Below are 24250 nucleotides of genomic sequence, written 5' to 3'. Positions count from 1 at the left end.
GGCTAGCAAAGAGATCCACGAAATACAGATGTAACTCTGTGAGATGAATTAACAGAACACTAAGCAGTTTCTCAGAAAGCTTCTTTCCAGATTTCATCTGAGGACATTTCCTTTTTCACCATAGCCCTCTATGGGCTTCCAAATATCACTTTGCCAGTTCCACAAGAACTGTCTTAGCCAAAGGCTTCTTGAGGGGAAAGCTGTAACTCTGTGAGATGATTTCACAGAACACAAAGAAGTTTCTCAGAATGCTTCTTTCTCTTTGTTATCGGAGGATATTTCCTTTGGCCCTATAGTCTTCCAAGGGATCCGAAATATCTGTTCTCAGATTCCACAGAAATAAGGCTAGCAAAGAGATCCACGAAATACAGATGTAACTCTGTGTGATGAATTAACAGAACACAAAGCAGTTTCTCAGAAAGCTTCTTTCCAGATTTCATCTGAGGAGATTTCCTTTTTCACCATAGCCCTCTATGGGCTTCCAAATATCACTTTGCCAATTCCACAAGAACTGTCTTAGCGAAAGGCTTCTTGAGGGGAAAACTGTAACTCTGTGAGATGATTTCACAGAACACAAAGAAGTTTCTCAGAAAGCTTCTTTCTCTTTGTTATCGGAGGATATTTCCTTTGGCCCTGTAGTCTTTCAAGGGATCCGAAATTTCTGTTCTCAGATTCCACAGAAATAAGGCTAGCAAAGAGATCCACGAAATACAGATGTAAATCTGTGAGACGAATTAACAGAACACTAAGCAGGTTCTCAGAATGCTTCTTTCCAGATTTCATCTGAGGATATTTCCTTTTCAACCATAGCCCTCTATGGTTTTCAAAATATCACTTGCCAATTCCACAAGAACTGTCTTAGCGAACGGTTTCTTGAGGGGAAAGCTGTAACTCTGTGAGATGATTTCACAGAACACAAAGAAGTTTCTCAGAAAGCTTCTTTCTCTTTGTTATCGGAGGATATTTCCTTTGGCCCTATAGTCTTCCAAGGGATCCGAAATATCTGTTCTCAGATTCCACAGAAATAAGGCTAGCAAAGAGATCCACGAAATACAGATGTAACTCTGTGAAAAGAATTAACAGAACACTAAGCAGTTTCTCAGAAAGCTTCTTTCCAGATTTCATCTGAGGATATTTCGTTTTTCACCATAGCCCTCTATGGGCTTCCAAATATCACTTTGCCAATTCCACAAGAACTCTCTTGGGGAAAGGCTTCTTGAGTGGAAAACTGTAACTCTGTGAGATGATTTCACAGAACACAAAGAAGTTTCTCAGAAAGCTTCTTTCTCTTTGTTATCGGAGGATATTTCCTTTGGCCCTATAGTCTTCCAAGGGATCCGAAATATCTGTTCTCAGATTCCACAGAAATAAGGCTAGCAAAGAGATCCACGAAATACAGATGTAACTCTGTGAGATGAATTAAGAGAACACTAAGCAGTTTCTCAGAAAGCTTCTTTCCAGATTTCATCTGAGGATATTCCGTTTTTCACCATAGCCCTCTATGGGCTTCCAAATATCACTTTGCCAATTCCACAAGAACTGTCTTAGCGAAAGGCTTCTTGAGGGGAAAGCTGTAACTCTGTGAGATGATTTCACAGAACACAAAGAAGTTTCTCAGAAAGCTTCTTTCTCTTTGTTATCGGAGGGTATTTCCTTTGGCCCTATAGTCTTCCAAGGGATCCGAAATATCTGTTCTCAGATTCCACAGAAATAAGGCTAGCAAAGAGATCCACGAAATACAGATGTAACTCTGTGAGATGAATTAACAGAACATGAAGCAGTTTCTCAGAAAGCTTCTTTCCAGATTTCATCTGAGGATATTTCCTTTTTCACCATAGCCCTCTATGGGCTTCAAAATGTCACTTTGCCAACTCCACAAGAACTCTCTTGGGGAAAGGCTTCTTGAGGGGAAAACTGTAACTCTGTGAGATGATTTCACAGAACACAAAGAAGTTTCTCAGAAAGCTTCTTTCTCTTTGTTATCGGAGGATATTTCCTTTGGCCCTATAGTCTTCCAAGGGATCCGAAATATCTGTTCTCAGATTCCACAGAAATAAGGCTAGCAAAGTGATCCACGAAATACAGATGTAACTCTGTGAGATGAATTAAGAGAACACTAAGCAGTTTCTCAGAAAGCTTCTTTCCAGATTTCATCTGAGGATATTTCGTTTTTCACCATAGCCCTCTATGGGCTTCCAAATATCACTTTGCGAATTCCACAAGAAGTGTCTTAACGAAAGGCTTCTTGAGGGGAATGCTGTAACTCTGTGAGATGATTTCACAAAACACAAAGAAGTTGCTCAGAAAGCTTCTTTCTATTTGTTATCCGAGGATATTTCCTTAGGCCCTATAGTCTTCCAAGGGATCCGAAATATCTGTTCTCAGATTCCACAGAAATAAGGCTAGCAAAGAGATCCACGAAATACAGATGTAACTCTCTGAGATGAATTAACAGAACACTAAGCAGTTTCTCAGAAAGCTTTTTTCTTGATTTCATCTGAGGATATTTCCTTTTTCACCATAGCCCTCTATGGGCTTCCAAATATCACTTTGCCAATTCCACAAGAACTGTCTTAGCGAAAGGCTTCTTGAAGGGAAACCTGTAACTCGGTGAGATGATTTCACAGAATACAAAGAAGTTTCTCAGAAAGCTTCTTTCTCTTTGTTATCGGAGGATATTTCCTTTGGCCCTATAGTCTTCCAAGGGATCCGAAATATCTGTTCTCAGATTCCACAGAAATAAGGCTAGCAAAGTGATCCACGAAATACAGATGTAACTCTGTGAGATGAATTAAGAGAACACTAAGCAGTTTCTCAGAAAGCTTCTTTCCAGATTTCATCTGAGGATATTTCGTTTTTCACCATAGCCCTCTATGGGCTTCCAAATATCACTTTGCGAATTCCACAAGAACTGTCTTTACGAAAGGCTTCTTGAGGGGAATGCTGTAACTCTGTGAGATGATTTCACAAAACACAAAGAAGTTGCTCAGAAAGCTTCTTTCTATTTGTTATCCGAGGATATTTCCTTTGGCCCTATAGTCTTCCAAGGGATCCGAAATATCTGTTCTCAGATTCCACAGAAATAAGGCTAGCAAAGAGATCCACGAAATACAGATGTAACTCTCTGAGATGAATTAACAGAACACTAAGCATTTCTCAGAAAGCTTTTTTCTAGATTTCATCTGAGGATATTTCCTTTTTCACCATAGCCCTCTATGGGCTTCCAAATATCACTTTGCCAATTCCACAAGAACTGTCTTAGCGAAAGGCTTCTTGAAGGGAAACCTGTAACTCGGTGAGATGATTTCACAGAATACAAAGAAGTTTCTCAGAAAGCTTCTTTCTCTTTGTTATCGGAGGATATTTCCTTTGGCCCTATAGTCTTCCAAGGGATCCGAAATATCTGTTCTCAGATTCCACAGAAATAAGGCTAGCAAAGAGATCCTCGAAATACAGATGTAACTCTGTGAGATGAATTAACAGAACACTAAGCGGTTTCTCAGTAAGCTTCTTTCCAGATTTCATCTGAGGATATTTCCTTTTTCACCATAGCCCTCTTTGGGCTTCCAAATGTCACTTTTCCAATTCCACAAGAACTCTCTTGGGGAAAGGCTTCTTGAGGGGAAAACTGTAACTCTGTGAGATGATTTCACAGAACACAAAGAAGTTTCTCAGAAAGCTTCTTTCTCTTTGTTATCGGAGCATATTTCCTTTGTCACTATAGTCTTCCAAGGGATCCGAAATATCTGTTCTCAGATTCCACGGAAATAAGGCTAGCAAAGAGATCCACGAAATACAGATGTAACTCTGTGAGATGAATTAACAGAACACTAAGCAGTTTCTCAGAAAGCTTCTTTCCAGATTTCATCTGAGGATATTTCCTTTTTCACCATAGCCCTCTATGGGCTTCCAAATATCACTTTGCCAATTCCACAAGAACTGTCTTAGCGAAAGGCTTCTTGAGGGGAATGCTGTAACTCTGTGAGATGATTTCACAGAACACAAAGAAGTTTCTCAGAAAGCTTCTTTCTCTTTTTTATCGGAGGATATTTCCTTTGGCCCTATAGTCTTCCAAGGGATCCGAAATATCTGTTCTCAGATTCCACAGAAATAAGGCTAGCAAAGAGATCCACGAAATACAAATTTAATTCTGTGAGATGAATTAACAGAACACGAAGCAGTTTCTCAGAAAACTTCTTTCCAGATTTCATCTGAGGATATTTCCTTTTTCACCATAGCCCTCTATGGGCTTCCAAATATCACTTTGCCAGTTCCACAAGAACTGTCTTAGCGAAAGGCTTCTTGAGGGGAAAGCTGTAACTCTGTGAGATGATTTCACCGAACACAAAGACGTTTCTCAGAAAGCTTCTTTCTCTTTGTTATCGGAGGATATTTCCTTTGGCCCTATAGTCTTCCAAGGGATCCGAAATATCTGTTCTCAGATTCCACAGAAATAAGGCTAGCAAAGAAATCCACGAAATACAGATGTAACTCTGTGAGATGAATTAACAGAACACGAAGGAGCTTCTCAGAAAGCTTCTTTCCAGATTTCATCTGAGGATATTTCCTTTTTCACCATAGCCCTCTATGGCCTTCCATATATCACTTTGCCAATTCCATAAGAACTGTCTTAGCGTAAGGCTTTTTGAGGGGAAAACTGTAACTCTGTGAGATGATTTCACAGAACACAAAGATGTTTCTCAGAAAGCTTCTTTCTCTTTGTTATCGGAGGATATTTCCTTTGGCCCTATAGTCTTCCAAGGTATCCGAAATATCTGTTCTCAGATTCCACAGAAATAAGGCTAGCAAAGAGATCCGCGAAATACAGATGTAACTCTGTGAGATGAATTAAGAGAACACTAAGCAGTTTCTCAGAAAGCTTCTTTCCAGATTTCATCTGAGGATATTTCCTTTTTCACCATAGCCCTCTACGGGCTTCCAAATATCACTTTGCCAATTCCACAAGAACTGTCTTAGCGAAAGGCTTCTTGAAGGGAATGCTGTAACTCTGTGAGATGATTTCACAGAACACAAAGACGTTTCTCAGAAAGCTTCTTTCTCTTTGTTATCGGAGGATATTTCCTTTGGCCCTATAGTCTTCCAAGGGATCCGAAATATCTGTTCTCAGATTCCACAGAAATAAGGCTAGCAAAGAGATCCACGAAATACAGATGTAACTCTGTGACATGAATTAACAGAACAGTAAGCAGGTTCTCAGAAAGCTTCTTTCCAGATTTCATCTGAGGGTATTTCCTTTTTCACCATAGCCCTCTAAGGGCTTCCAAATATCACTTTGCCAATTCCACAAGAACTGTCTTAGCGAAAGACTTCTTGAGGGGAATGCTGTAACTCTGTGAGATGATTTCACAGAACACAAAGAAGTTTCTCAGAAAGCTTCTTTCTCTTTGTTATCGGAGGATATTTCCTTTGGCCCTATAGTCTTCCAAGGTATCCGAAATATCTGTTCTCAGATTCCACAGAAATAAGGCTAGCAAAGAGATCCGCGAAATACAGATGTAACTCTGTGACATGAATTAAGAGAACACTAAGCAGTTTCTCAGAAAGCTTCTTTCCAGATTTCATCTGAGGATATTTCCTTTTTCACCATAGCCCTCTACGGGCTTCCAAATATCACTTTGCCAATTCCACAAGAACTGTCTTAGCGAAAGGCTTCTTGAAGGGAATGCTGTAACTCTGTGAGATGATTTCACAGAACACAAAGACGTTTCTCAGAAAGCTTCTTTCTCTTTGTTATCGGAGGATATTTCCTTTGGCCCTATAGTCTTCCAAGGGATCCGAAATATCTGTTCTCAGATTCCACAGAAATAAGGCTAGCAAAGAGATCCACGAAATACAGATGTAACTCTGTGACATGAATTAACAGAACAGTAAGCAGGTTCTCAGAAAGCTTCTTTCCAGATTTCATCTGAGGATACTTCCTTTTTCACCATAGCCCTCTATGGGCTTCCAAATATCACTTTGCCAATTCCACAAGAACCGTCTTAGCGAAAGGCTTCTTGAGGGGAAAGCTGTAACTCTGTGAGATGATTTCACAGAACACAAAGAAGTTTCTCAGAAAGCTTCTTTCTCTTTGTTATCGGAGGGTATTTCCTTTGGCCCTATAGTCTTCCAAGGGATCCGAAATATCTGTTCTCAGATTCCACAGAAATAAGGATAGCAAAGAGATCCACGAAATACAGATGTAACTCTGTGAGATGAATTAACAGAACACGAAGCAGTTTCTCAGAAAGCTTCTTTCCAGATTTCATCTGAGAATATTTCCTTTTTCACCATAGCCCTCTATGGGCTTCAAAATGTCACTTTGCCAATTCCACAAGAACTCTCTTGGGGAAAGGCTTCTTGAGGGGAAAACTGTAACTCTGTGAGATGATTTCACAGAACACAAAGAAGTTTCTCAGAAAGCTTCTTTCTGTTTGTTATCGGAGGATATTTCCTTTGGCCCTATAGTCTTCCAAGGGATCCGAAATATCTGTTCTCAGATTCCACAGAAATAAGGCTAGCAAAGAGATCCACGAAATACAGATGTAACTCTGTGAGATGAATTAAGAGAATACTAAGCAGTTTCTCAGAAAGCTTCTTTCCAGATTTCATCTGAGGATATTTCGTTTTTCACCATAGCCCTCTATGGGCTTCCAAATATCACTTTGCGAATTCCACAAGAACTGTCTTAACGAAAGGCTTCTTGAGGGGAATGCTGTAACTCTGTGAGATGATTTCACAAAACAGAAAGAAGTTTCTCAGAAAGCTTCTTTCTATTTGTTATCCGAGGATATTTCCTTTGGCCCTATAGTCTTTCAAGGGATCCGAAATATCTGTTCTCAGATTCCACAGAAATAAGGCTAGCAAAGAGATCCACGAAATACAGATGTAAATCTGTGAGACGAATTAACAGAACACTAAGCAGGTTCTCAGAATGCTTCTTTCCAGATTTCATCTGAGGATATTTCCTTTTTCACCATAGCCCTCTATGGTTTTCGAAATATCACTTGCCAATTCCACAAGAACTGTCTTAGCGAAAGGCTTCTTGAGGGGAAAGCTGTAACTCTGTGAGATGATTTCACAGAACACAAAGAAGTTTCTCAGAAAGCTTCTTTCTCTTTGTTATCGGAGGATATTTCCTTTGGCCCTATAGTCTTCCAAGGGATCCGAAATATCTGTTCTCAGATTCCACAGAAATAAGGCTAGCAAAGAGATCCACGAAATACAGATGTAACTCTGTGAAAAGAATTAACAGAACACTAAGCAGTTTCTCAGAAAGCTTCTTTCCAGATTTCATCTGAGGATATTTCCTTTTTCACACTAGCCCTCTATGGGCTTCCAAATGTCACTTTGCCAATTCCACAAGAACTCTCTTGGGGAAAGGCTTCTTGAGTGGAAAACTGTAACTCTGTGAGATGATTTCACAGAACACAAAGAAGTTTCTCAGAAAGCTTCTTTCTCTTTGTTATCGGAGGATATTTCCTTTGGCCCTATAGTCTTCCAAGGGATCCGAAATATCTGTTCTCAGATTCCAAGAAATAAGGCTAGCAAAGAGATCCACGAAATACAGATGTAACTCTGTAAGATAAATTAAGAGAACACTAAGCAGTTTCTCAGAAAGCTTCTTTCCAGATTTCATCTGAGGATATTTCGTTTTTCACCATAGCCCTCTATGGGCTTCCAAATATCACTTTGCCAATTCCACAAGAACCGTCTTAGCGAAAGGCTTCTTGAGGGGAAAGCTGTAACTATGTGAGATGATTTCACAGAACACAAAGACGTTTCTCAGAAAGCTTCTTTCTCTTTGTTATCGGAGGGTATTTCCTTTGGCCCTATAGTCTTCCAAGGGATCCGAAATATCTGTTCTCAGATTCCACAGAAATAAGGATAGCAAAGAGATCCACGAAATACAGATGTAACTCTGTGAGATGAATTAACAGAACACGAAGCAGTTTCTCAGAAAGCTTCTTTCCAGATTTCATCTGAGAATATTTCCTTTTTCACCATAGCCCTCTATGGGCTTCAAAATGTCACTTTGCCAATTCCACAAGAACTCTCTTGGGGAAAGGCTTCTTGAGGGGAAAACTGTAACTCTGTGAGATGATTTCACAGAACACAAAGAAGTTTCTCAGAAAGCTTCTTTCTGTTTGTTATCGGAGGATATTTCCTTTGGCCCTATAGTCTTCCAAGGGATCCGAAATAACTGTTCTCAGATTCCACAGAAATAAGGCTAGCAAAGAGATCCACGAAATACAGATGTAACTCTGTGAGATGAATTAAGAGAATACTAAGCAGTTTCTCAGAAAGCTTCTTTCCAGATTTCATCTGAGGATATTTCGTTTTTCACCATAGCCCTCTATGGGCTTCCAAATATCACTTTGCGAATTCCACAAGAACTGTCTTAACGAAAGGCTTCTTGAGGGGAATGCTGTAACTCTGTGAGATGATTTCACAAAACAGAAAGAAGTTTCTCAGAAAGCTTCTTTCTATTTGTTATCCGAGGATATTTCCTTTGGCCCTATAGTCTTCCAAGGGATCCGAAATATCTGTTCTCAGATTCCACAGAAATAAGGCTAGCAAAGAGATCCACGAAATACAGATGTAACTTTCTGAGATGAATTAACAGAACACTAAGCAGTTTCTCAGAAAGCTTCTTTCCAGATTTCATCTGAGGATATTTCCTTTTTCAACATAGCCCTCTATGGGCTTCCAAATATCACTTTGCCAATTCCACAACAACTATCTTAGCGAAAGGCTTCTTGAGGGGAAAGCTGTAACTCTGTGAGATGATTTCACAGAACACAAAGAAGTTTCTCAGAAAGCTTCTTTCTCTTTGTTATCGGAGGATATTTCCTTTGCCCTATAGTCTTCCAAGGGATCCGAAATATCTGTTCTCAGATTCCACAGAAATAAGGCTAGCAAAGAGATCCACGAAATACAGATGTAACTCTGTGAGATGAATTAACAGAACACTAAGCAGTTTCTCAGAAAGCTTCTTTCCAGATTTCATCTGAGGATATTTCCTTTTTCACCATAGCCCTCTTTGGGCTTCCAAATGTCACTTTGGCAATTCCACAAGAACTCTCTTAGGGAAAGGCTTCTTGAGGGAAAAAGTGTAACTCTGTGAGATGATTTCACAGAACACAAAGAAGTTTCTCAGAAAGCTTCTTTCTCTTTGTTATCGGAGCATATTTCCTTTGGCCCTATAGTCTTCCAAGGGATCCGAAATATCTGTTCTCAGATTCCACAGAAATAAGGCTAGCAAAGAGATCCACGAAATACAGATGTAACTCTGTGAGATGAATTAACAGAACACTAAGCAGTTTCTCAGAAAGCTTCTTGCCAGATTTCATCTGAGGATATTTCCTTTTTCACCATAGCCCTCTATGGGCTTCCAAATATCACTTTGCCAATCCCACAAGAACTGTCTTAGCGAAAGGCTTCTTGAGGGGAATGCTGTAACTCTGTGAGATGATTTCACAGAACACAAAGAAGTTTCTCAGAAAGCTTCTTTCTCTTTGTTATCGGAGGATATTTCCTTTGGCCCTATAGTCTTCCAAGGGATCCGAAATATCTGTTCTCAGATTCCACAGAAATAAGGCTAGCAAAGAGATCCACGAAATACAAATTTAATTCTGTGAGGTGAATTAACAGAACACGAAGCAGTTTCTCAGAAAACTTCTTTCCAGATTTCATCTGAGGATATTTCCTTTTTCACCATAGCCCTCTATAGGCTTCCAAATATCACTTTGCCAATTCCACAAGAACTGTCTTAGCGAAAGGCTTCTTGAGGGGAAAGCTGTAACTCTGTGAGATGATTTCACAGAACACAAAGAAGTTTCTCAGAAAGCTTCCTTCTCTTTGTTATCGGAGGATATTTCCTTTGGCCCTATAGTCTTCCAAGGGATCCGAAATATCTGTTCTCAGATTCCACAGAAATAAGGCTAGCAAAGAGATCCACGAAATACAGATGTAACTCTGTGAGATGAATTAACAGAACACTAAGCAGTTTCTCAGAAAGCTTCTTTCCAGATTTCATCTGAGGATATTTCCTTTTTCACCATAGCCCTCTATGGCCTTCCATATATCACTTTGCCAATTCCATAAGAACTGTCTTAGCGTAAGGCTTCTTGAGGGGAAACCTGTAACTCTGTGAGATGATTTCACAGAACACAAAGAAGTTTCTCAGAAAGCTTCTTTCTCTTTGTTATCGGAGGATATTTCCTTTGGCCCTATAGTCTTCCAAGGTATCCGAAATATCTGTTCTCAGATTCCACAGAAATAAGGCTAGCAAAGATATCCGCTAAATACAGATGTAACTCTGTGAGATGAATTAAGAGAACACTAAGCAGTTTCTCAGAAAGCTTCTTTCCAGATTTCATCTGAGGATATTTCCTTTTTCACCATAGCCCTCTAAGGGCTTCCAAATATCACTTTGCCAATTCCACAAGAACTGTCTTAGCGAAAGACTTCTTCAGGGGAATGCTGTAACTCTGTGAGGTGATTTCACAGAACACAAAGAAGTTGCTCAGAAAGCTTCTTTCTATTTGTTATCCGAGGATATTTCCTTTGGCCCTATAGTCTTCCAAGGGATCCGAAATATCTGTTCTCAGATTCCACAGAAATAAGGCTAGCAAAGAGATCCACGAAATACAGATGTAACTCTGTGAGATGAATTAACAGAACACTAAGCAGTTTCTCAGAAAGCTTCTTTCCAGATTTCATCTGAGGATATTTCCTTTTTCACCATAGCCCTCTATGGGCTTCCAAATATCACTTTGCCAATTCCACAAGAACTGTCTTAGCGAAAGGCTTCTTGAAGGGAAACCTGTAACTCGGTGAGATGATTTCACAGAATACAAAGAAGTTTCTCAGAAAGCTTCTTTCTCTTTGTTATCGGAGGATATTTCCTTTGGCCCTATAATCTTCCAAGGGATCCGAAATATCTGTTCTCAGATTCCACAGAAATAAGGCTAGCAAAGAGATCCACGAAATACAGATGTAACTCTGTGAGATGAATTAACAGAACACTAAGCAGTTTCTCAGAAAGCTTCTTTCCAGATTTCATCTGAGGATATTTCCTTTTTCACCATAGCCCTCTATGGGCTTCCAAATATCACTTTGCCAATTTCACAAGAACTGTCTTAGCGAAAGGCTTCTTGAGGGGAAAGCTGTAACTCTGTGAGATGATTTCACAGAACACAAAGAAGTTTCTCAGAAAGCTTCTTTCTCTTTGTTACCGGAGGATATTTCCTTTAGCCCTATAGTCTTCCAAGGGATCCGAAATATCTGTTCTCAGATTCCACTGAAATAAGGCTAGCAAAGAGATCCACGATATACAGATGTAACTCTGTGAGATGAATTAACAGAACACTAAGCAGTTTCTCAGAAAGCTTCTTTCCAGATTTCATCTGAGGATATTTCCTTTTTCACCATAGCCCTCTATGGGCTTCCAAATATCACTTTGCCCATTCCACAACAACTATCTTAGCGAAAGGCTTCTTGAGGGGAAAACTGTAACTCTGTGAGATGATTTCACAGAACACAAAGAAGTTTCTCAGAAAGCTTCTTTCTCTTTGTTATCGGAGGATATTTCCTTTGGCCCTATAGTCTTCCAAGGGATCCGAAATATCTGTTCTCAGATTCCACAGAAATAAAGCTAGCAAAGAGATCCACGAAATACAGATGTAACTCTGTGAGATGAATTAACAGAACACTAAGCAGTTTCTCAGAAAGCTTCTTTCCAGATTTCATCTGAGGATATTTCCTTTTTCACCATAGCCCTCTAAGGGCTTCCAAATGTCACTTTGCCAATTCCACAAGAACTCCCTTGGGGAAAGGCTTCTTGAGGGGAAAACTGTAACTCTGTGAGATGATTTCACAGAACACAAAGAAGTTTCTCAGAAAGCTTCTTTCTCTTTGTTATCGGAGGATATTTCCTTTGGCCCTATAGTCTTCCAAGGGATCCGAAATATCTGTTCTCAGATTCCACAGAAATAAGGCTAGCAAAGAGATCCACGAAATACAGATGTAACTCTGTGAGATGAATTAACAGAACACTAAGCAGTTTCTCAGAAAGCTTCTTTCCACATTTCATCTGAGGATATTTCGTTTTTCACCATAGCCCTCTATGGGCTTCCAAATATCACTTTGCCAATTCCACAAGAACTGTCTTAACGAAAGGCTTCTGGAGGGGAATGCTGTAACTCTGTGAGATGATTTCACAAAACACAAAGAAGTTTCTCAGAAAGCTTCTTTCTATTTGTTATCCGAGGATATTTCCTTTGGCCCTATAGTCTTCCAAGGGATTCGAAATATCTGTTCTCAGATTCCACAGAAATAAGGCTAGCAAAGAGATCCACGAAATACAGATGTAACTCTGTGAGATGAATTAACAGAACACTAAGCAGTTTCTCAGAAAGCTTCTTTCCAGATTTCATCTGAGGATATTTCCTTTTTCACCATAGCCCTCTATGGGCTTCCAAATATCACTTTGCCAATTCCACAAGAACTGTCTTAGCGAAAGGCTTCTTGAGGGGAAAGCTGTAACGCTCTGAGATGATTTCACAGAACACAAAGAAGTTTCTCAGAAAGCTTCTTTCTCTTTGTTATCGGAGGATATTTCCTTTGGCCCTATAGTCTTCCAAGGGATCCGAAATATCTGTTCTCAGATTCCACAGAAATAAGGCTAGCAAAGAGATCCACGAAATACAGATGTAACTCTGTGAGATGAATTAACAGAACACTAAGCAGTTTCTCAGAAAGCTTCTTTCCAGATTTCATCAGAGGACATTTCCTTTTTCAACATAGCCCTCTATGGGCTTCCAAATATCACTTTTCCAATTCCACAAGAACTGTCTTAGCGAAAGGATTCTTCAGGGGAAAGCTGTAACTCTGTGAGATGATTTCACAGAACACAAAGAAGTTTCTCAGAAAGCTTCTTTCTCTTTGTTATTGGAGGATATTTCCTTTGGCCCTATAGTCTTCCAAGGGATCCGAAATATCTGTTCTGAGATTCCACAGAAATAAGGCTAGCAAAGAGATCCACGAAATACAGATGTAACTCTGTGAGGTGAATTAACAGAACACTAAGAAGTTTCTCAGAAAGCTTCTTTCCAGATTTCATCTGAGGATATTTCCTTTTTCACCGTAGCCCTCTATGGGCTTCCAAATATCACTTTGCCAATTCCAGAAGAACTGTCTTAGCGAAAGGCTTCTTGAGGGGAAAGCTGTAACTCTGTGAGATGATTTCACAGAACACAAAGAAGTTTCTCAGAAATCTTCTTTCTCTTTGTTATCGGAGGATATTTCCTTTGGCCCTATAGTCTTCCAAGGGATCCGAAATATCTGTTCTCAGATTCCACAGAAATAAGGCTAGCAAAGAGATCCACGAAATACAGATGTAACTCTGTGAGATGAATTAACAGAACACTAAGCAGTTTCTCAGAAAGCTTCTTTCCAGATTTCATCTGAGGATATTTCCTTTTTCATCATAGCCCTCTATGGGCTTCCAAATATCACTTTGCCAATTCCACAAGAACTGTCTTAGCGAAAGGCTTCTTGGGGGGAATGCTGTAACTCTGTGAGATGATTTCACAGAACACAAAGAAGTTTCTCAGAAAGCTTCTTTCTATTTGTTATCCGAGGATATTTCCTTTGGCCCTATAGTCTTCCAAGGGATCCGAAATATCTGTTCTCAGGTTCCACAGAAATAAGGCTAGCAAAGAGATCCACGAAATACAGATGTAACTCGGTGAGATGAATTAACAGAACACTAAGCAGGTTCTCAGAAAGCTTCTTTCCAGATTTCATCTGAGGATATTTCCTTTTTCACCATAGCCCTCTATGGGCTTCCAAATATCACTTTGCGAATTCCACAAGAACTGTCTTAACGAAAGGCTTCTTGAGGGGAATGCTGTAACTCTGTGAGATGATTTCACAAAACACAAAGAAGTTTCTCAGAAAGCTTGTTTCTATTTGTTATCCGAGGATATTTCCTTTGGCCCTATAGTCTTCCAAGGGATCCGAAATATCTGTTCTCAGATTCCACAGAAATAAGGCTAGCAAAGAGATCCACGAAATACAGATGTAACTCTGTGAGATGAATTACCAGAACACTAAGCAGTTTCTCAGAAAGCTTTTTTCTAGATTTCATCTGAGGATATTTCCTTTTTCACCATAGCCCTCTATGGGCTTCCAAATATCACTTTGCCAATGCTACAAGAACTGTCTTAGCGAAAGGCTTCTTGAGGGGAAACCTGTAACTCGGTGAGATGATTTTACAGAATACAAAGAAGTTTCTCAGAAAGCTTCTTTCTCTTTGTTATCAGAGGATATTTCCTTTGGCCCTATAGTCTTCCAAGGGATCCGAAATATCTGTTCTCAGATTCCACAGAAATAAGTCTAGCAAAGAGATCCACGAAATACAGATGTAACACTGTGAGATGAATTAACAGAACACTAAGCAGTTTCTCAGAAAGCTTCTTTCCAGATTTCATCTGAGGATATTTCCTTTTTCACCATAGTCCTCTATGGGCTTCCAAATATCACTTTGCCAATTCCACAAGAACTGTCTTAGCGAAAGGCTTCTTCAGGGGAAAGCTGTAACTCTGTAAGATGATTTCACAGAACACAAAGTAGTTTCTCAGAAAGCTTCTTTCTCTTTGTTATCGGAGGATATTTCCTTTGGCCCTATATTCTTCCAAGGGATCCGAAATATCTGTTCTCAGATTCCACAGAAATAAGGCTAGCAAAGAGATCCACGAAATACAGATGTAACTCTGTGAGATGAATTAACAGAACACTAAACAGTTTCTCAGAAAGCTTCTTTCCAGATTTCATCTGAGGATGTTTCCTTTTTCACCATAGCCCTCTATGGGCTTCCAAATGTCACTTTGCCAATTCCACAGGAACTCTCTTGGGGAAACGCTTCTTGAGGGGAAAGCTGTAACTCTGTGAGATGATTTCACAGAACACAAGGAAGTTTCTCAGAAAGCTTCTTTCTCTTTGTTATCGGAGGATATTTCCTTTGGCCCTATAGTCTTCCAAGGGATCCGAAACATCTGTTCTCAGATTCCACAGAAATAAGGCTAGCAAAGAGATCCGTGAAATACAGATGTAACTCTGTGAGATGAATTAAGATAACACTAAGCAGTTTCTCAGAAAGCTTCTTTCCAGATTTCATCTGAGGATATTTCCTTTTTCACCATAGCCCTCTACGGGCTTCCAAATATCACTTTGCCAATTCCACAAGAACTCTCTTAGCGAAAGGCTTCTTGAAGGGAATGCTGTAACTCTGTGAGATGATTTCACAGAACACAAAGAAGTTTCTCAGAAAGCTTCTTTCTCTTTGTTATCGGAGGATATTTCCTTTGGCCCTATAGTCTTCCAAGGGATCTGAAATATCTGTTCTCAGATTCCACAGAAATAAGGCTAGCAAAGAGATCCACGAAATACAGATGTAACTCTGTGAGATGAATTAACAGAACACGAAGCAGTTTCTCAGAAAGCTTCTTTCCAGATTTCATCTGAGGATATTTCCTTTTTCACCATAGCCCTCTATGGCCTTCCATATATCACTATGCCAATTCCATAAGAACTGTCTTAGCGTAAGGCTTCTTGAGGGGAAAAATGTAACTCTGTGAGATGATTTCACAGAACACAAACATGTTTCTCAGAAAGCTTCTTTCTCTTTGTTATCGGAGGATATTTCCTTTGGCCCTATAGTCTTCCAAGGGATCCGAAATATCTGTTCTCAGATTCCACAGAAATAAGGCTAGCAAAGAGATCCGCGAAATACAGATGTAACTCTGTGAGATGAATTAAGAGAACACTAAGCAGTTTCTCAGAAAGCTTCTTTCCAGATTTCATCTGAGGATATTTCCTTTTTCACCATAGCCCTCTACGGGCTTCCGAATATCACTTTGCCAATTCCACAAGAACTGTCTTAGCGAAAGGCTTCTTGAAGGGAATGCTGTAAGTCTGTGAGATGATTTCACAGAACACAGAGACGTTTCTCAGAAAGCTTCTTTCTCTTTGTTATCGGAGGATATTTCCTTTGGCCCTATAGTCTTCCAAGGGATCCGAAATATCTGTTCTCAGGTTCCACAGAAATAAGGCTAGCAAAGAGATCCACGAAATACAGATGTAACTCGGTGAGATGAATTAACAGAACACTAAGCAGGTTCTCAGAAAGCTTCTTTCCAGATTTCATCTGAGGATATTTCCTTTTTCACCATAGCCCTCTATGGGCTTCCAAATATCACTTTGCGAATTCCACAAGAACTGTCTTAACGAAAGGCTTCTTGAGGGGAATGCTGTAACTCTGTGAGATGATTTCACAAAACACAAAGAAGTTTCTCAGAAAGCTTCTTTCTATTTGTTATCCGAGGATATTTCCTTTGGCCCTATAGTCTTCCAAGGGATCCGAAATATCTGTTCTCAGATTCCACAGAAATAAGGCTAGCAAAGAGATCCACGAAATACAGATGTAATTCTCTGAGATGAATTACCAGAACACTAAGCAGTTTCTCAGAAAGCTTTTTTCTAGATTTCATCTGAGGATATTTCCTTTTTCACCATAGCCCTCTATGGGCTTCCAAATATCACTTTGCCAATGCTACAAGAACTGTCTTAGCGAAAGGCTTCTTGAGGGGAAACCTGTAACTCGGTGAGATGATTTCACAGAATACAAAGAAGTTTCTCAGAGAGCTTCTTTCTCTTTGTTATCAGAGGATATTTCCTTTGGCCCTATAGTCTTCCAAGGGATCCGAAATATCTGTTCTCAGATTCCACAGAAATAAGGCTAGCAAAGAGATCCACGAAATACAGATGTAACACTGTGAGATGAATTAACAGAACACTAAGCAGTTTCTCAGAAAGCTTCTTTCCAGATTTCATCTGAGGATATTTCCTTTTTCACCATAGTCCTCTATGGGCTTCCAAATATCACTTTGCCAATTCCACAAGAACTGTCTTAGCGAAAGGCTTCTTCAGGGGAAAGCTGTAACTCTGTAAGATGATTTCACAGAACACAAAGTAGTTTCTCAGAAAGCTTCTTTCTCTTTGTTATCGGAGGATATTTCCTTTGGCCCTATATTCTTCCAAGGGATCCGAAATATCTGTTCTCAGATTCCACAGAAATAAGGCTAGCAAAGAGATCCACGAAACACAGATGTAACTCTGTGAGATGAATTAACAGAACACTAAACAGTTTCTCAGAAAGCTTCTTTCCAGATTTCATCTGAGGATGTTTCCTTTTTCACCATAGCCCTCTATGGGCTTCCAAATGTCACTTTGCCAATTCCACAGGAACTCTCTTGGGGAAACGCTTCTTGAGGGGAAAGCTGTAACTCTGTGAGATGATTTCACAGAACACAAAGAAGTTTCTCAGAAAGCTTCTTTCTCTTTGTTATCGGAGGATATTTCCTTTGGCCCTATAGTCTTCCAAGGGATCCGAAACATCTGTTCACAGATTCCACAGAAATAAGGCTAGCAAAGAGATCCACGAAATACAGATGTAACTCTGTGAGATGAATTAAGATAACACTAAGCAGTTTCTCAGAAAGCTTCTTTCCAGATTTCATCTGAGGATATTTCCTTTTTCACCATAGCCCTCTACGGGCTTCCAAATATCACTTTGCCAATTCCACAAGAACTCTCTTAGCGAAAGGCTTCTTGAAGGGAATGCTGTAACTCTGTGAGATGATTTCACAGAACACAAAGAAGTTTCTCAGAAAGCTTCTTTCTCTTTGTTATCGGAGGATATTTCCTTTGGCCCTATAGTCTTCCAAGGGATCTGAAATATCTGTTCTCAGATTCCACAGAAATAAGGCTAGCAAAGAGATCCACGAAATACAGATGTAACTCTGTGAGATGAATTAACAGAACACGAAGCAGTTTCTCAGAAAGCTTCTTTCCAGATTTCATCTGAGGATATTTCCTTTTTCACCATAGCCCTCTATGGCCTTCCATATATCACTATGCCAATTCCATAAGAACTGTCTTAGCGTAAGGCTTCTTGAGGGGAAAAATGTAACTCTGTGAGATGATTTCACAGAACACAAAGATGTTTCTCAGAAAGCTTCTTTCTCTTTGTTATCGGAGGATATTTCCTTTGGCCCTATAGTCTTCCAAGGGATCCGAAATATCTGTTCTCAGATTCCACAGAAATAAGGCTAGCAAAGAGATCCGCGAAATACAGATGTAACTCTGTGAGATGAATTAAGAGAACACTAAGCAGTTTCTCAGAAAGCTTCTTTCCAGATTTCATCTGAGGATATTTCCTTTTTCACCATAGCCCTCTACGGGCTTCCAAATATCACTTTGCCAATTCCACAAGAACTGTCTTAGCGAAAGGCTTCTTGAAGGGAATGCTGTAAGTCTGTGAGATGATTTCACAGAACACAGAGACGTTTCTCAGAAAGCTTCTTTCTCTTTGTTATCGGAGGATATTTCCTTTGGCCCTATAGTCTTCCAAGGGATCCGAAATATCTGTTCTCAGATTCCACAGAAATAAGGCTAGCAAAGAGATCCACGAAATACAGATGTAACTCTGTGAGATGAATTAACAGAACACGAAGCAGTTTCTCAGAAAGCTTCTTTCCAGATTTCATCTGAGGATATTTCCTTTTTCACCATAGCCCTCTATGGCCTTCCATATATCACTTTGCCAATTCCATAAGAACTGTCTTAGCGTAAGGCTTCTTGAGGGGAAAACTGTAACTCTGTGAGATGATTTCACAGAACACAAAGAAGTTTCTCAGAAAGCTTCTTTCTCTTTGTTATCGGAGGATATTTCCTTTGGCCCTATAGTCTTCCAAGGTATCGGAAATATCTGTTCTCAGATTCCACAGAAATAAGGCTAGCAAAGAGATCCACGAAATACACATGTAACTCTGTGAGATGAATTAACAGAACAATAAGCAGGTTCTCAGAAAGCTTCTTTCCAGATTTCATCTGAGGATATTTCCTTTTTCACCATAGCCCTCTAAGGGCTTCCAAATATCACTTTGCCAATTCCACAAGAACTGTCTTAGCGAAAGGCTTCTTGAGGGGAAAGCTGTAACTCTGTGAGATGATTTCACAGAACACAAAGAAGTTTCTCAGAAATCTTCTTTCTCTTTGTTATCGGAGGATATTTCCTTTGGCCCTATAGTCTTCCAAGGGATCCGAAATATCTGTTCTCAGATTCCACAGAAATAAGGCTAGCAAAGAGATCCACGAAATACAGATGTAACTCTGTGAGATGAATTAACAGAACAATAAGCAGGTTCTCAGAAAGCCTCTTTCCAGATTTCATCTGAGGATATTTCCTTTTTCACCATAGCCCTCTAAGGGCTTCCAAATATCACTTTGCCAATTCCACAAGAACTGTCTTAGCGAAAGGCTTCTTGAGGGGAAAGCTGTAACTCTGTGAGATGATTTCACAGAACACAAAGAAGTTTCTCAGAAATCTTCTTTCTCTTTGTTATCGGAGGATATTTCCTTTGGCCCTTAGTCTTCCAAGGGATCCGAAATATCTGTTCTCAGATTCCACAGAAATAAGGCTAGCAAAGAGATCCACGAAATACAGATGTAACTCTGTGAGATGAATTAACAGAACACGAAGCAGTTTCTCAGAAAGCTTCTTTCCAGATTTCATCTGAGGATATTTCCTTTTTCACCATAGCCCTCTATGGCCTTCCATATATCACTTTGCCAATTCCATAAGAACTGTCTTAGCGTAAGGCTTCTTGAGGGGAAAACTGTAACTCTGTGAGATGATTTCACAGAACACAAAGAAGTTTCTCAGAAAGCTTCTTTCTCTTTGTTATCGGAGGATATTTCCTTTGGCCCTATAGTCTTCCAAGGTATCGGAAATATCTGTTCTCAGATTCCACAGAAATAAGGCTAGCAAAGAGATCCACGAAATACAGATGTAACTCTGTGAGATGAATTAACAGAACAATAAGCAGGTTCTCAGAAAGCTTCTTTCCAGATTTCATCTGAGGATATTTCCTTTTTCACCATAGCCCTCTAAGGGCTTCCAAATATCACTTTGCCAATTCCACAAGAACTGTCTTAGCGAAAGGCTTCTTGAGGGGAAAGCTGTAACTCTGTGAGATGATTTCACAGAACACAAAGAAGTTTCTCAGAAATCTTCTTTCTCTTTGTTATCGGAGGATATTTCCTTTGGCCCTATAGTCTTCCAAGGGATCCGAAACATCTGTTCTCAGATTCCACAGAAATAAGGCTAGCAAAGAGATCCGTGAAATACAGATGTAACTCTGTGAGATGAATTAACAGAACACTAAGCAGTTTCTCAGAAAGCTTCTTTCCAGATTTCATCTGAGGATATTTCCTTTTTCACCATAGCCCTCTACGGGCTTCCAAATATCACTTTGCCAATTCCACAAGAACTCTCTTAGCGAAAGGCATCTTGAAGGGAAAGCTGTAACTCTATGAGATGATTTCACAGAACACAAAGAAGTTTCTCAGAAAGCTTCTTTCTCTTTGTTATCGGAGGATATTTCCTTTGGCCTATAGTCTTCCAAGGGATCTGAAATATCTGTTCTCAGATTCCACAGAAATAAGGCTAGCAAAGAGATCCACGAAATACAGATGTAACTCTGTGAGATGAATTAACAGAACACGAAGCAGTTTCTCAGAAAGCTTCTTTCCAGATTTCATCTGAGGATATTTCTTTTTCACCATAGCCCTCTATGGCCTTCCATATATCACTATGCCAATTCCATAAGAACTGTCTTAGCGTAAGGCTTCTTGAGGGGAAAAATGTAACTCTGTGAGATGATTTCACAGAACACAAAGATGTTTCTCAGAAAGCTTCTTTCTCTTTGTTATCGGAGGATATTTCCTTTGGCCCTGTAGTCTTTCAAGGGATCCGAAATATCTGTTCTCAGATTCCACAGAAATAAGGCTAGCAAAGAGATCCACCAAATACAGATGTAAATCTGTGAGATGAATTAACAGAACACTAAGCAGGTTCTCAGAATGCTTCTTTCCAGATTACATCTGAGGATATTTCCTTTTTCACCATAGCCCTCTATGGTTTTCGAAATATCACTTGCCAATTCCACAAGAACTGTCTTAGCGAAAGGCTTCTTGAGGGGAAAGCTGTAACTCTTTCAGATGATTTCACAGAACACAAAGAAGTTTCTCATAAAGCTTCTTTCTCTTTGTTATCGGAGGATATTTCCTTTGGCCCTATAGACTTCCAAGGGATCCGAAATATCTGTTCTCAGATTCCACAGAAATAAAGCTAGCAAAGAGATCCACGAAATACAGATGTAACTCTGTGAGATGAATTAACAGAACACTAAGCAGTTTCTCAGAAAGCTTCTTTCCAGATTTCATCTGAGGATATTTCCTTTTTCACACTAGCCCTCTATGGGCTTCCAAATGTCACCTTGCCAATTCCAAAAGAACTCTCTTGGGGAAAGGCTTCTTGAGGGGAAAACTGTAACTCTGTGAGATGATTTCACAGAACACAAAGAAGTTTCTCAGAAAGCTTCTTTCTCTTTGTTATCGGAGGATATTTCCTTTGGCCCTATAGTCTTCCAAGGGATCCGAAATATCTGTTCTCAGATTCCACAGAAATAAGGCTAGCAAAGAGATCCACGAAATACAGATGTAACTCTGTGAGATGAATTAACAGAACACTAAGCAGTTTCTCAGAAAGCTTCTTTCCAGATATCATCTGAGGATGTTTCCTTTTTCACCATAGCCCTCTTGGGTCTTCCAAATGTCACTTTGCCAATTCCACAGGAACTCTCTTGGGGAAACGCTTCTTGAGGGGAAAGCTGTAACTCTGTGAGATGATTTCACAGAACACAAAGAAGTTTCTCAGAAAGCTTCTTTCTCTTTGTTATCGGAGGATATTTCCTTTGGCCCTATAGTCTTCCAAGGGATCCGAAATATCTGTTCTCAGATTCCACAGAAATAAGGCTAGCAAAGAGATCCACGATATACAGATGTAACTCTGTGAGATGAATTAACAGAACACGAAGCAGTTTCTCAGAAAGCTTCTTTCCAGATTTCATCTGAGGATATTTCCTTTTTCACCATAGCCCTCTATGGCCTTCCATATATCACTTTGCCAATTCCACAATAACTGTCTTAGCGTAAGGCTTCTTGAGGGGGAAATTGTAACTCTGTGAGATGATTTCACAGAACACAAAGAAGTTTCTCAGAAAGCTTCTTTCTCTTTGGTATCGGAGGATATTTCCTTTGGCCCTCTAGTCTTCCAAGGGATCCGAAATATCTGTTCTGAGATTCCACAGAAATAAGGCTAGCAAAGAGATCCACGAAATACAGATGTAAATCTGTGAGACGAATTAACAGAACACTAAGCAGGTTCTCAGAATGCTTCTTTCCAGATTTCATCTGAGGATATTTCCTTTTTCACCATAGCCCTCTATGGTTTTCGAAATATCACATGCTAATTCCACAAGAACTGTCTTAGCGAAAGGCTTCTTGAGGGGAAAGCTGTAACTCTGTGAGATGATTTCACAGAACAAAAAGAAGTTTCTCAGAAAGCTTCTTTCTCTTTGTTATTGGAGGATATTTCCTTTGGCCCTTAGTCTTCCAAGGGATCCGAAATATCTGTTCTCAGATTCCACAGAAATAAGGCTAGCAAAGACATCCACGAAATACAGATGTAACTCTGTGAGATGAATTAACAGAACACGAATCAGTTTCTCAGAAAACTTCTTTCCAGATTTCATCTGAGGATATTTCCTTTTTCACCATAGCCCTCTATGGGCTTCCAAATATCACTTTGCCAATTCCACAAGAACTGTCTTAGCGAAAGGCTTCTTGAGGGGAAAGCTGTTACTCTGTGAGATGATTTCACAGAACACAAAGAAGTTTCTCAGAAAGCTTCTTTCTCTTTGTTATCGGAGGATATTTCCTTTGGCCCTATAGTCTTCCAAGGGATCCGAAATATCTGTTCTCAGATTCCACAGAAATAAGGCTACCAAAGACATCCACGAAATACAGATGTAACTCTGTGAGATGAATTAACAGAACACGAAGCAGTTTCTCAGAAAGCTTCTTTCCAGATTTCATCTGAGGATATTTCCTTTTTCAACATAGCCCTCTATGCCCTTCCATATATCACTTTGCCAATTCCATAAGAACTGTCTTAGCGTAAGGCTTCATGAGGGGAAAACTGTAACTCTGTGAGATGATTTCACAGAACACAAAGAAGTTTCTCAGAATGCTTCTTTCTCTTTGTTATCGAAGGATATTTCCTTTGGCCCTATAGTCTTCCAAGGTATCGGAAATATCTGTTCTCAGATTCCACAGAAATAAGGCTAGCAAAGAGATCCACGAAATACAGATGTAACTCTGTGAGATGAATTAACAGAACAATAAGCAGGTTCTCAGAAAGCTTCTTTCCAGATTTCATCTGAGGATATTTCCTTTTTCACCATAGCCCTCTAAGGGCTTCCAAATATCACTTTGCCAATTCCACAAGAACTGTCTTAGCGAAAGGCTTCTTGAGGGGAAAGCTGTAACTCTGTGAGATGATTTCACAGAACACAAAGAAGTTTCTCAGAAATCTTCTTTCTCTTTGTTATCGGAGGATATTTCCTTTGGCCCTATAGTCTTCCAAGGGATCCGAAATATCTGTTCTCAGATTCCACAGAAATAAGGCTAGCAAAGAGATCCACGAAATACAGATGTAACTCTGTGAGATGAATTAACAGAACAATAAGCAGGTTCTCAGAAAGCCTCTTTCCAGATTTCATCTGAGGATATTTCCTTTTTCACCATAGCCCTCTAAGGGCTTCCAAATATCACTTTGCCAATTCCACAAGAACTGTCTTAGCGAAAGGCTTCTTGAGGGGAAAGCTGTAACTCTGTGAGATGATTTCACAGAACACAAAGAAGTTTCTCAGAAATCTTCTTTCTCTTTGTTATCGGAGGATATTTCCTTTGGCCCTTAGTCTTCCAAGGGATCCGAAATATCTGTTCTCAGATTCCACAGAAATAAGGCTAGCAAAGAGATCCACGAAATACAGATGTAACTCTGTGAGATGAATTAACAGAACACGAAGCAGTTTCTCAGAAAGCTTCTTTCCAGATTTCATCTGAGGATATTTCCTTTTTCACCATAGCCCTCTATGGCCTTCCATATATCACTTTGCCAATTCCATAAGAACTGTCTTAGCGTAAGGCTTCTTGAGGGGAAAACTGTAACTCTGTGAGATGATTTCACAGAACACAAAGAAGTTTCTCAGAAAGC

Source organism: Macaca nemestrina, chromosome 13 (genome assembly GCF_043159975.1).
Source record: "Macaca nemestrina isolate mMacNem1 chromosome 13, mMacNem.hap1, whole genome shotgun sequence".
Taxonomy (NCBI): domain Eukaryota; kingdom Metazoa; phylum Chordata; class Mammalia; order Primates; family Cercopithecidae; genus Macaca; species Macaca nemestrina.
The sequence above is the reverse complement of the archived record's forward strand: the minus strand, read 5'-3'. Positions refer to the sequence as shown.